This window comes from Vombatus ursinus, unplaced genomic scaffold (assembly GCF_900497805.2).
Source record: "Vombatus ursinus unplaced genomic scaffold, bare-nosed wombat genome assembly UNPS02000749.1, whole genome shotgun sequence".
NCBI classification, from domain to species: domain Eukaryota; kingdom Metazoa; phylum Chordata; class Mammalia; order Diprotodontia; family Vombatidae; genus Vombatus; species Vombatus ursinus.
In genome coordinates, this window is record NW_020940527.1 from 21,879,104 (window position 1) to 21,891,530 (window position 12,427).

General features: G+C 39.5%; 1 long non-coding RNA gene across 1 annotated transcript in view; it reads left to right on the forward strand.

The window, feature by feature from the left end:
• The window catches only part of LOC114042496, a 29,691-nt gene extending 18,181 nt beyond the window's left edge, over positions 1–11,510 (forward strand). The window contains exons 3-4 of the long non-coding RNA XR_003568993.1: positions 8,730–8,824; positions 10,878–11,510. This is a non-coding gene — a long non-coding RNA (uncharacterized LOC114042496). The remainder of the gene's footprint in view (positions 1–8,729; positions 8,825–10,877) is intronic.
• The last annotated feature ends 917 nt before the right edge of the window (positions 11,511–12,427 follow it).

The window sequence follows — 12,427 nt, forward strand, 5'->3', positions numbered from 1 at the left end:
GAAGGAAGGAAGGAAGGAAGGAAGGAAGGAAGGAAGGAAGGAAGGAAAAAACACCCCTTTCATAGGACAGTCATATAGAGAAGGCATGACTAAAGAAAGGTCTGGGATAGGGCCCTGCCTTTTCCTGGACCGTTCTTGGACTATAGCATGCCTTGACATTCTTGATATCCTTTTCCCTTGACAGAGAGCCAGCCCTCTCAGTTTTTATAGACTTTTTTATTACTCTCACCAGATTCTAGCTTCTGGCACTGGACACTTCTTACAGTATGCTAGTTCTCAGCCCATTTAAAGAATCTCAGCTGTAGAAGGGACTCCAAATTCCAGAGGCCATCTATTCCAACCCATACTTAAAATGGAATCCTCTCTATGAGGCCCCCACCAAGTGGTCATCTAGCCTCCACTTGAGGTACTCTAGTGAAGGGGAACTCACTACCTTATAATAAGCCAACATATTATCATTTTTGGTTGCCCTAATGAACAGAAAATTGTTGTCTTATATGAAGCCTCTCAGCATCATTTGCTTATTTCTCCTTGTGCTGCCTGGTTTTGCTGTTCATTCTGCCAGTACCACTGATCAGAGGCCAGGCAGAAGTCTAACCTCCCTCTCAAATGTTAGCTCTACAAATTCTTGAAGAGAGCTATCATAACAATCTTAAGCCCTATTTGTCTGGCCCAGACATCGTGCCCTAAGCAACTGATTAGGCTGCATGGTGTTAATGATTTAAAAGACATTTATAGCCGTTAGTCATGGGCCTCTGGAATGGGGAAAAGCTGAATGCATGAAGTCCTCTGCTTATATAAATCAGTATCAAGAAGAGAGTATCTCTTCAGATTTGATGAACTGTTTATTCCCATGAGGCTGTTGCTTGCTTTGGGGTAGGTGTGTCCTGTTCTGCAAACACCAGAAGCTTACAGTTTGTTTTTATTCAATCCAAGGTTTTTTGCTTGTTTTGTTTTGTTTCTAAATTATTTGCCTTGTTGATTCATTCTTTCCATATGGTGAACTTGAATTTGAAGCCAGTCTATACCTGGCCCAAGACAGTAAGCAAACCCTCCCCACCACTAACCCCCCACCAAATCCTTTCTTCTTCAGGCTAAATATCTCCAGTTCTTTTCATTGGTTCTCATCTAACTCTTCAACACCCCCCCATCCTAGTCACCCCACTCTGATTGATTCAGTTTGTCAATGGTCCTCCTCAAACTTAGGCATACTTCATCTTAAATGGAGCTACCAACTCCAAAGTTTAATTATATCAAGATCATTTTGAATTAATTTCTCTTGTGGCTAGCTGCCTTTCCTTTCTTCACTATATGTGGACACTCAGAACACTCAGTACTTAACACAGCCTGACACATAGTAGGCACTTAGTAAATGTTTATTGACTTACTTTTACGTAGCACTTTTTTTTTGGTCTACAAAGTAGAATCCTCACAATACTGTCAAGTTAACACGGAAAGTATTATGATCTCATCTTACAGATGGGAAAACTGAGGTTCAGAGAAGCTAAAGAATTTATCCAGGGTCATGTAGCTAGTGTCAATCAGTCACTAAGTGTTAGGTCACTTAAGTACCTAAGTACTTAAGTGCCTACTATATAGCAGGCACTGTGGTAGGACTGAGGATACAAAAATAAAGAAGGAAACAGTTCTTACTCACAGAGAGCTTGTATTCTAATGATTGAGACAAGTATATATTATATTTATATATTATGCTATATATTTATTATATATAAAGTATAACTATAAAATTAATAAATAGAAACATGTATAGATGTGTATACATACATATGTATATTATGTGTGTATATATATATATATATTTTAGTAATTAAATATAAGAGTTGATTGGGAGGTCACTAGCAGGGAAGAAGATCAGGAAAGGTTTCATGCAGAAGATGATGGTATTTGTTTTGTTGTTGTTACTGTTGAGTCATTTTAGTTATGTCCAACTCTTCATGATCCCATTTGAAGTTTTCTTGGCAAAGATACTAGAATGGTTTGCCATTTCTTCCTCCAGCTCATTTTGCAGAGGAGGAAACTGAGGTAAGCTGGGTTAAGTGACTTGCCTAGGGTCACACATCTAATAAGTATCTGAGGCCAGATTTGAACTCGTGAAGATGAGTCTTCCTGACTCTAGCTCTGGCACTCTATGCACTATGGCACCACCTAGCCACCCCAATGGCACTTGAGCTACATTTTAAAAGACCATATTACAATGGAAGTAAGGAGAGAGTGTATTCCAGGCATACAGGACTTCCAGTGCAGAGATACTGAGATGGCAGCTGGAATGTCATGTGTGAGGAATCGTTATTCAAATTCAGGTTTCCTGACTGCAAGGCTGTAGATGTAATGTGATTCAACTCAAACTCCTATTTATTTTTTTTAATGTCACATCTGGTTTGGGCAAGACTTCTCCAGCTGCAGGTGCCCAGTATTTTCCCCTTCAATTTCCAATAGGTGGCCAGTGGAGAGAAGGGCTATTACCAAAAGCAGTTGTCAGGGTTGCAAAGGGTTGGGAAACCCAGCCTAAATGAGAGTCTTTGAAGCCTCTCTTGCTTTGACAGTGACTGGGCAAGAATAGGAGAAGGATTCTGCATAACAACATGTAGTATTGATATTGAACTTTAAAATTTTCTAAGTACTTTGCCAAGTATTTGCCAAACAAATGTATATTATATCACTTGAGTCTCATAGTGATTTCACGAAGTGGGACGGATATTATTACCCCTATTTTACAGATGAGGAAACTGAGATTTAGAGAGATGAAGTGATTGCCCAAAGCCACATAACTAGTTGGTACCAAAAGTAGAATTTGACCATAGTTCTTCCTGACTCCTGGTCCAACACTCTATCTACTTTGCCAGTCCATGCTGCTTCTACTACCAGAATAATAGAAGACTAATTTTAAGGGAATGAAAATACAATAAAATACACTTACTGTTAAAAAGAGTACAGAGTAGAATTTTACCTTTTTTGTGCCAAGAAGCTCTTTAAGGTTCTTTTAGGATCCTAGAATTATCACTTTGATCAATTTCTACTGTTCAGTAATAAAGATGGGGATGGAGATGGTTCAGATTAGGCTGAATATATGCAGATCTCAAGATTTCCCTTAGGTGGCATTTTTTGTGTTGATTGGGTCTTATTTAATTACCACAATATGAACATCACCTTCCTCAGAACCTGATGGAAATAGTCTAGAACCCTGCACACAAGAGCCTTGGGAATAGTAGCTCTTTCTACACTAAAAGGAACTATCTTTTTTTTTTCTCTTTGTACCTCCAGCACTTGGGCCAGGCTTTGTACATAGTAAGTGATTAATAAATGTTCATCTATTCATTCATGCATTCATTTATATCGTACCTGAGATACTGTCAGCCATATAATTCATATTCTATAAGCCCTTACAGAGCATAGCAAAGTTCTATACAGTCTCTGCTTACTCAATCAATATTTGCTACTAGTAAGAATGTTGTAAAAAGGGGGAAAGGGTAACTATGTAGTAAATATGACATGATTCCCTAGTTTCCCTACCTATGCTTCTCACATTTGGGAGGAAGCATGGTATAATAGAAAGAAGTCTGGAGTCAAAGGACCTGGATTCAAATCCCATCTTGATGTTTGCTACCTGTGGGACTTTGACCAAGTCTCTTAACTTCTATGAGCCTGTTTCTTCAGCTATAAAATGAGAAAATTAGACTAAATGGCTTCTGATAGTTCTTCTAGCTCTAGATCCAAAATTACATTTCTTAATTTGCTTTTATTCACTCAACAATGTCCTTCACACTTTTTTTCTTCCCATGCCCTCCATGCCTCAAACAATCAACTTTTCCTTCCTCCAATGCCTTCCTGAAAGTGTGTCTCCACCATTAAACCTCTTTTGATTATGTGAGACTTGTTAATGAATTCCTATTTATTCTACCCTACTACTTGGTAAAGGAAAAAGAAAGACGTGACACTGTGGCATCCGTGGTACCCCATGACCCAGTGGAATGCCATTTTTTCTTCCACCAGAAAACCCTGGGACTTGCCTCATTATCACAGACTGTTGCCTGTTGTTGTTCTTTAAATTGTTGTTGTTGAAATTGTCATAATTACTTGACTGTCACCACCTCTCTTTTCTGTATGTTTCACCACTACTCACCTTAGGTCAGAAGAGGGAACATAGCCAATTTTTGTTTTTCCGAGACATTTTGACAATGAAACCTTTGAATTTCCCTTGATCCCTGAAAATAATATGTGAGCCTTCCCTCTTTGTTTGCTTGCTTTTTTTTTTTTAGGTTTCACTTGCTATAGGCAAGGAGGACACCATAACAATTTAAAAATACCTGCTAGAAGTCCTGGGCTTCCACCAAGACTGAGGATTTACAAGTTTCAGAGTTCTCCTTCAGCACTCTGGTCCTCTGTACCACCTCCAGGGAAGCCAGCTTCACTCTCTCTTTAACTTCCTCTTTTTTCCTTCCTGATACCCCTTTGCTGGGTTGGCTACAGAATTACATGCTCTTAGAATTAGAAGAGACTTCATTGGTAATCCAGTGGGTCATCCTTGCCCCAAATCATGAATCTCATCTCTAATGTGCCGGACAAGCATTCATCTAGTTCTGCTTGAATACCTCTACGAAAGAGTAAATTCATTACAAGCTTCCTCTACCCAAGACAGCCTATTCTATTTTGGGACAGCTCTAATTATTAGGAAGTTTACAGTATTTTTTCCTAGCCTCGAGTTAAACTCTGCTTCTGGTCTTAATTGCCACCTATAGGGTCATGCAAAACAAGTTTCATTCTTCTTCCATAGCCAACTTTTCACATATTCAAAAAATATTATCATGATTCCCTAAATTCTGAAAGTACCAGGTGTTCCAAATGACAAAAAAAGGTTTTGTTCCTTCAAGGGATTCTTAGAGTCTAGTCCTTCTTTAAGTCTTCTAAATAATCTTTTCTTTTCATTCAACCAATTTCCATATGACATCATTCCAAAGTCTCTTCACCATCTTGCTTGCCCTCATCCAATTACTCTCACTCTACCTTGTCAATATCCCTTATAAAATATCACATCCAGAAGAGGACACAATAATGACATTATTGGCATTAATAGAAGGCTTACAATTTACAAAATAGTTTATGCATATCCTCACAACAACTCTGTGAAGTAGGCGCTATGGGTATTATTTTCCTCATCTTCCAGTTGGGGAAACAGAAGCTCAAAAAGGTTAAACTGGTATGTGTCAGAGGCAGGATATGGACCTAGGTCATTCAGCCTCTAGAGGCGCAACTCTGCTTTTTAGTGTGAACTGCAAATGTAATCAGATCAGGACATAGTCTAAAAAGATTATCACTTCCTTCACTCTGTGTACTATAATGGTCTATAAATAGCCTGAGATCTCAACATCTATTTGATTTTCATGTCATACTGGCAAGCCATAAGGACCTTGTAAACCACTGGGACCCTAGATATTTTTTTTTCACACAAACTAATGATTAGTCACATCTCTCCATAACCAAGAAGATAAAATTTGCATACCATTTGGCACAGGGTCTGACATGTAGTAGATGCTTAATAAATACATGTTACCTTCCCTTTCTGTTCACATAAAATGACTGAAATAGTGTTAGCTCAAGCCCAAACCTCTAGCTAGTACATTCAGTTTATAGAGATGTCCAGTGTCTCAGCCTCCATAATCTGTTTTCCCAAACCTCTCTTCTTAGTATAGGCTCCCAGAATTTCCACAGGTATGTCCTTTTAACCTCTCTCCCTCTTCTGGTCAGGCCATTTTCCTAAGCGTGAGGTCTTTTGTCCAAGATAATAATTGCCCATTTCACTTTTGATCATGGACATGAGGGGAAAAAAAAGATCATTTCTCTCAGTTTCCTTCATAGGAAAGACTTCCTCATGTAGCCTCTGAAGGTATCTGCCCTGGCTATCAGGCACCTTATAACTCTTCCCCATGTCTAACCCCTGGAAGTTTTTTTGTTTTTTTCAAACCTAGCCAACTCTCTAATCCTGGCTGGCCTGCCAAAAGCAAATATCCTAAGCAGACTGTAATCACTGGTTCTGCCTTTGCTAGTAAAATTGCCTCTTGTCTCTGTTGTCCTGAACTGGCATCAGACTCTGTTGCCTCAGACCACAAGAGCTACACCTTCATTCTTCCATTTTTTGTTTTTTTTTAGCTTACTATTGTTATTCAACAATTAGTTTGGGCTCTTCTCCTAGACTTGGTTATTGTTCTATTTTGTGCCTTAAAACCCCACTGAAACCCAAATTTAGCTTGATTTTCATTGGTACCTAACTGAGCTGAGAGACACATGCTAGGGTCAAAGGCTACTGATCATTCCTTCCTGCTCACACTTGTAGGTTCCTGAGTCAGTCAGTCAATCAATAAGCATTTATTAAGAACTTAGTATGTGCCAGGCATGGTGATAAATGCTTTAGATACAAGAAAAAAATAGCCCCTGCCCTCAAGGAACTCTCATTCAAATGAGAGAGACAAACAAGAAAGTATCTAGATACATACAAGATATATACAGACTAGATGGAGTTTAATCTGAGAGGGAAAAGCACCAACAGCTAAGGGAACTGGGAAAAGCCTCCTGAAGACATTGACATTTGAGTTGAGTCATGAAGGAAGCCAAGAAACTTAAAGAGAACGCCAGGCATAGGGGCAGCTAGGTGGCACAGTAGATAGAGCACCGGCCCTGAAGTCAGGAAGACCTGAGTTCAAATCTGGCCTCAGATCAAACACTTCACACTTACTAGCTATGTGACCCTGGGCAAGTCACTTAACCCCAATTACCTTTAAAAAAAAGAATGCCAGGCATATAGAACACCTAGTACAAAAGCATGGAAATGGAAGAGGGAGAGTTATGGCTGAGGAGTAGAAAGTAGCCAGCGTAGCTGGATCACAGAGTACAAGAAGATAGCAAGAACAGGAAGAGGCCATGTTGTGAAAAAAATTTAAATTCCAAACAGATGACTTCATATGTGAACCTGGAGACAGTGGGTAGCCACTGGAGTTGATTGTGTTTGCTTTTGTGAGGGTAATACAGTGAGATCTACACTTTGGGAAAATCACTGTGGTAGCTGAGTGGAGGATAGATCAGAGTGGATAGAGACTTTAGGCAGAGATTCTAACCAAAAAGCTATTTCAGCTAAACTAAGACAGCAGGTGTACAAGTGGTGAAAAGGAAAGATTTGACAAGATCTGACCACAGACTGGATATGTGGTGTGAATGAGAGTGATGACACTGAGATTATGAGCCTGGATGACCAGGAGGATGGTGGTACCCACTTCCCTATCTCAAGAGAGAAAGGTTCATTGGTTCATGCCAGATTTGTTCCAAAGGAGAGATGTTCCCTGAGCTCCAGACATCCTTTAATCCTTAATAATCTGTGATTTCATCAGTATGAATCCCCCATCAATACAGACCACAACCTGTATGACAGCATAACCTTCATGGGTTGCTATGGTTGAGAAAATATCATTATCTCTTGAAAAATACAGGGCGTCCCAAAAGTCTTAGTGCAAGTCTGCACTAAGACTTTGGGACACCCTCTAATTTGGTAATGGACTTCTCTAAAATTATCTAATAATAGCTAAGGTTTATAGGATTCTTCTCTGACATCATATCATTTGATCTTCAAAACAAACTTATGAGCTAGGTGCTATTATTATCCCATTTTACTGATAAGGAAACTGAAACACATAGAAATGAAGCAACTGCCAAAAGTCACACAGTTGGTAAAGATCTGAGCCAGAATTTAAGCCCAAGTCTTCATGACTCTAAGTCTAAAATGCCCTGTACTAGGTCATGCAGCATCAAGGATGGTTCTTGAATAACAGATATAGTCATAGATCAGTCCATCAAAGGGACTTGACTCAAAGTTTTTCTAGCTTGATGGGGCCTGTCAGAGTCTGTGATTCTCTGATGTAATCTTTAGATTCAGTCTTTTAAAAAATCCTCAATTCAACAATGTACATTAACAGAACATTCTCCCCAGCCCATTGAGTCATGGCCTGCTGTGACCAAGGGAGAAACAGAAATCAAATGGGAGATGCTTAGAAGATGGTTTAACTTTGTTAGTAGTACTTTTGTCTCCTTATAAGGCAAATACCTAGAGAGCAGGCTGGTCCCTTCTGTCAGTGCTGTGGAAAACTCAAAACCCAGAAATTCAGGTTAATAATGACAACAATAATAAGATATCATTTTGATAAATTCCCCGCCCAGGGGACAAACTTGAAAGACTTGTCTCCTTTAGATCAGTGATCCCAACCCAAACCTCAGATGACTTGTCCATTCCTCAGGTATAAGAAGTATAATGGCACCATTAAGCAAGGGATGTATTTCATGACAAGTTGCCAGCCACTACACTAAGGTCGTAGCATACAAAGAAAGTCAATGACATGGACCTCAAGAATAGGGATAGGACAATGGTGGACTGCTTTCTCTGAAAATTCTGCTTATTGACCTAACACCATGGGATTGTGCTTGGCCTTCTTTGAAGTCATCATCTAACCCTTCTGACTCCTAACCTGTTGGTGGACTTTCATGGGAACCAAGAAGAATAATGGGAAGGTGGTGAAGCACTTTGATTGTGCACTAGCCAATCTTTAAAGAAAGTTTACGTGAGTACTATCATGTTAAGTCTGGGCCCCTTAGCATTATCTAGCTGTCTGGTCAGCTGACACCTTTTCTTTCCTCTTTCCCACCCCTGTTTCCATTAAAATTTTTCATAGCAACTCACCTCTGACTGTAAACCTTCCATGAAGAGTCACTGAGCCTGCTGGAGACCTGCTTCTGGAGAAACCCATCAAAATTTGGGGGTACACGGGTGAGTAGAGAGATGAGCTAAAAAAAAAAACTAGAATCATTCAATTTGGATGTTGATAGATTCCAATGAATTCCATTCAATCCAAAAGTCTGTTGAATACTCTATCAATTATCCACACAGCAGTTTGTACCTCTTGGTTTGGGTTTAGATAGTTATTCTAGCCTAATTCCAAGGCAAATTTACTAGCTCTCTAGACTTCTGGTCATATTTAAATCAGTGGTCCAGACTTCACTGACTACTATGTGCTATGCAAACATAGCACATATAAAGGGACTATGTTACTGATGAGAGGAGACAACATGCAAATAAGCATGTACATACATGATATGTAAGGGGTAAAATGGAGGCAGTCTCAAAGAGAAGACACTAGTCCTAATGGAGTTCAGAAAAGGCTTCTTGTACAAAGTAAGATTTGAGCTGAGACTTGAAGGAGGGAAAGCCAGAAGATGGAGACGAGGAGGGAGTCATTCCTGGCATGGTGGACAACCAGCGAAAAGATATGGAATCAGAAGATAGAGGGTCATGTGTGAAGAAAAGCATGAAAGCCAGTGTTGCTCAATTATAAAGCAAATGGAGCAAAGCAAATGGAACCAAGAAGGAAAATCCAACCAGCATTCGTCCTTGTCTCTAGTCTTATCTCACTGAAGCTCTTTTGCCACTCTATCGCACCTCCTTCAGAACCCACACTTCGAAAACCAGAACTCTGTTCAATTAAAACGGTCAATTGGCAAGAAGCCATTGTCTGCATTTCCCCAGGCATTTCCCATTCTCGAGCTATCTTAGAAATGGGGTCTCCATCCACATTCCTTTTCTCTCTACCCAATGCCCCACCATCTAGCTGCTGCTGCTCACGATATATATGTTTAATTAATTTAGTTCTTACTTCCAACCTGTAAATAGTGGGAGTAGTGTCCTATTTATATGGTGGATAAATAACAAGGATTTCCCAGGAGACGCAATCCTGGTGAAAGAGGGTAACTGTAATTTTGAACCATGAGTAATTGTGTATAATATAATCCTAAATGATTTTTTCTTCCGTAATTTCATTAGAGTTTAGAAATTTAATTAGATTTTGAATCACTCTGAAATAAAGTAGCAAAACACCCAGAGACTAAGAGTAGTGGTTATTTTGTCCTCAGAGGCCAGAATTCTTGGTCTCAAATTGGCATGTGTTCATTAGGAAGAAGTTTGCCGAACTTTTTGATATATTATCGTCTTTCAGAATGGACTCTCAATAGGTCTTTGGAGAGCATTAGAGGAGCACACAATTATTATGCATATTCTTCTTGAGGTTTAAGATCATCTGCCTTGCATACACTTAATAAAAATATGTCTCTAAAGTTGCTTAAGAAACTGTGCTTGATAGGAAAGATGTTCCTTGAATGCCCCAATGCTGTTCCTGGTTTATTAGCAACTACCTGTACATTATGATACAGTGAGGGGCTGTTTGCTTAACTTTAATGATTATGTAAGGTTGATGGTTAGTTTTATTGCTACAACATAGGAACTGTCATAGTGGCTGTAATTAGAGGTGAGCTCAAGTGCCACTGTTTCTACCCTTTGGGATTGGAAAGAAAATACTTCCTTCTTGTAAACTTTGCCTCTTTGCAAAAGTTTATCCCTCATACACAAACCTACCCCCCCAAAAAAAATAATAAAATTGAATGAACCATTATTTCCCTAGAAGTGGGATGATTGAAAGAGAATGACTTGAACATAGATGCTTTTCAAGCCAACAGCTTGTGGCTAATGAACCTGCAAGGAGGTAATTTTTTTTCTCCTTCTAATGTCTATACTTGTGCAGTTCTCCAAAGGATCGTTCCCCAGGTCTTTTCCCAAAGACCATCCAATTGGTATACTGAAAACAAACATTGTAAGGATCTATCTTAAATCTTCGCCACTTCTATTGATTGTATTACAATATCAGCCTTGAAGCAGAGAATCCAACCAATAGAAGGCCAGTGTAGGTGGGTCACAGAATACAAGGTAAGGAGTAACTATAAAACAATGAAGGTAAGAAGGAAGAAAATAATCTCTTTTCTATTGCCTGCAGGTCATAACTCTCCCATGCCTTCTCATCTTTTGCAACTCATCTCTGACTGTAAACCCTCCATGAAAGAGCCGCTGAACCTGCTGGAGACCTGCTTCTGGAGAAATCCATCAAAACTTGGGAGCACAAGGGTGAATAGGGAGATAAGAGCTAAAAAACAGAATCATTCAATTTGGATGTTGATAGATTCCAATGAGTTCCATTCAATCCAAAAGGCTGTTGAACATTCTATCAATGGACTTATATTCCTATCCACACAGCAGGTGGTGCCTCTTGGTTTGGGTTTAGATAGCTATCCTAGCCTAATTCCAAGGCAAATTTACCAGCTCCCCAGACTTCCAGTCGTATTTAAATCAGTGATCTAGACTTCACTGATTTCATGTGCTATGCGAACAAGTGTAAGGCATTACAATTCTGTGCAGCCAAATCCCAGATCTCTGAGATGGAATAACTTGGAAAAGTAAAAGCTATTACTCATGCTTCTCTCCAATTTGTCTTAAATTTGGATTTGTCATGTATATAGTGCTATTAAGTTCACAAAGGTAGGTGGCATAGCAGATAGTTTTGGACTAGAAGTCAGGGAGATCTAAATTCAAATCCTGCCTCAGACACTTAACAGCTGTATGACCTTAGGCAAGCCCCTTAACTTTTTTTAGCCCCAGTTTCCTCATCAGTAAAATGGTTATAAAAATAGGACCTACTTTACAGAGTTGTTGTGAGAATCAAATGAGATAAAGTGCTTTTGTTAGGTCACTTCAATCTTTTCGACTCTTCATGACCTCATTTGGAGTTTTCTTGGAAAAAGATGCTAGAGTGGTTTGCCTTTTCATTCTGTAGCTTATTTTACAGACGAGGAAACTGAGGCAAATAGGGTTAAGTGACTTGCCCAACGTCACACATATAGTTAGTGTCTGAGGCCAGATTTGAACTCATGAAGATGAGTCTTCCTGACTCCAGGCCCAGAGCTCTATGCACTGTGGTAAACCCTAGCTGCCCAGTATTTCGCTATCCCTTCTCATAGTCTAATGAATCATTCACTATGACACCATAGACCAATACAAACCAATGAAGGTACCATTCTTGCTATGAATAATCTTAATGGAAAGAGGAATGGGAAAGGGGAAAGAAAAGATGTAGGCTGACCAGACAACTAAATAATGCTAAAGGGTCCAGACTTACATTGCAGTGCTTATATAAACTTTGCTTAAAAGATGTGCTAATGAGCAACTGAACTGCTTCACTGCCTTCCTCCTGGCTCTCTGGCAACAGAAGAAGAAAAAAATCCCATAAAATCTACCAAAAGGTTAGGTGACAGAAGGGTTAGGTGACAACTTCAAAGAAGGCCAAGCACAATTCCACAATGTTAGGACAATAGGCAGAATTTCCAGAGAAAGCAGGTCACCACTGTCCTATCCTAAAAAAAATACCAGTCATTCAGATCCCTTCATGTAGGGCCCTAGCAAATGTCTGATTGTTTCTCTTTCCTCAATCTTGCCCCTGTCCCACCTTATGATGGACTGACCCTGACTGGTAGATAATAATTTCAGATAGAG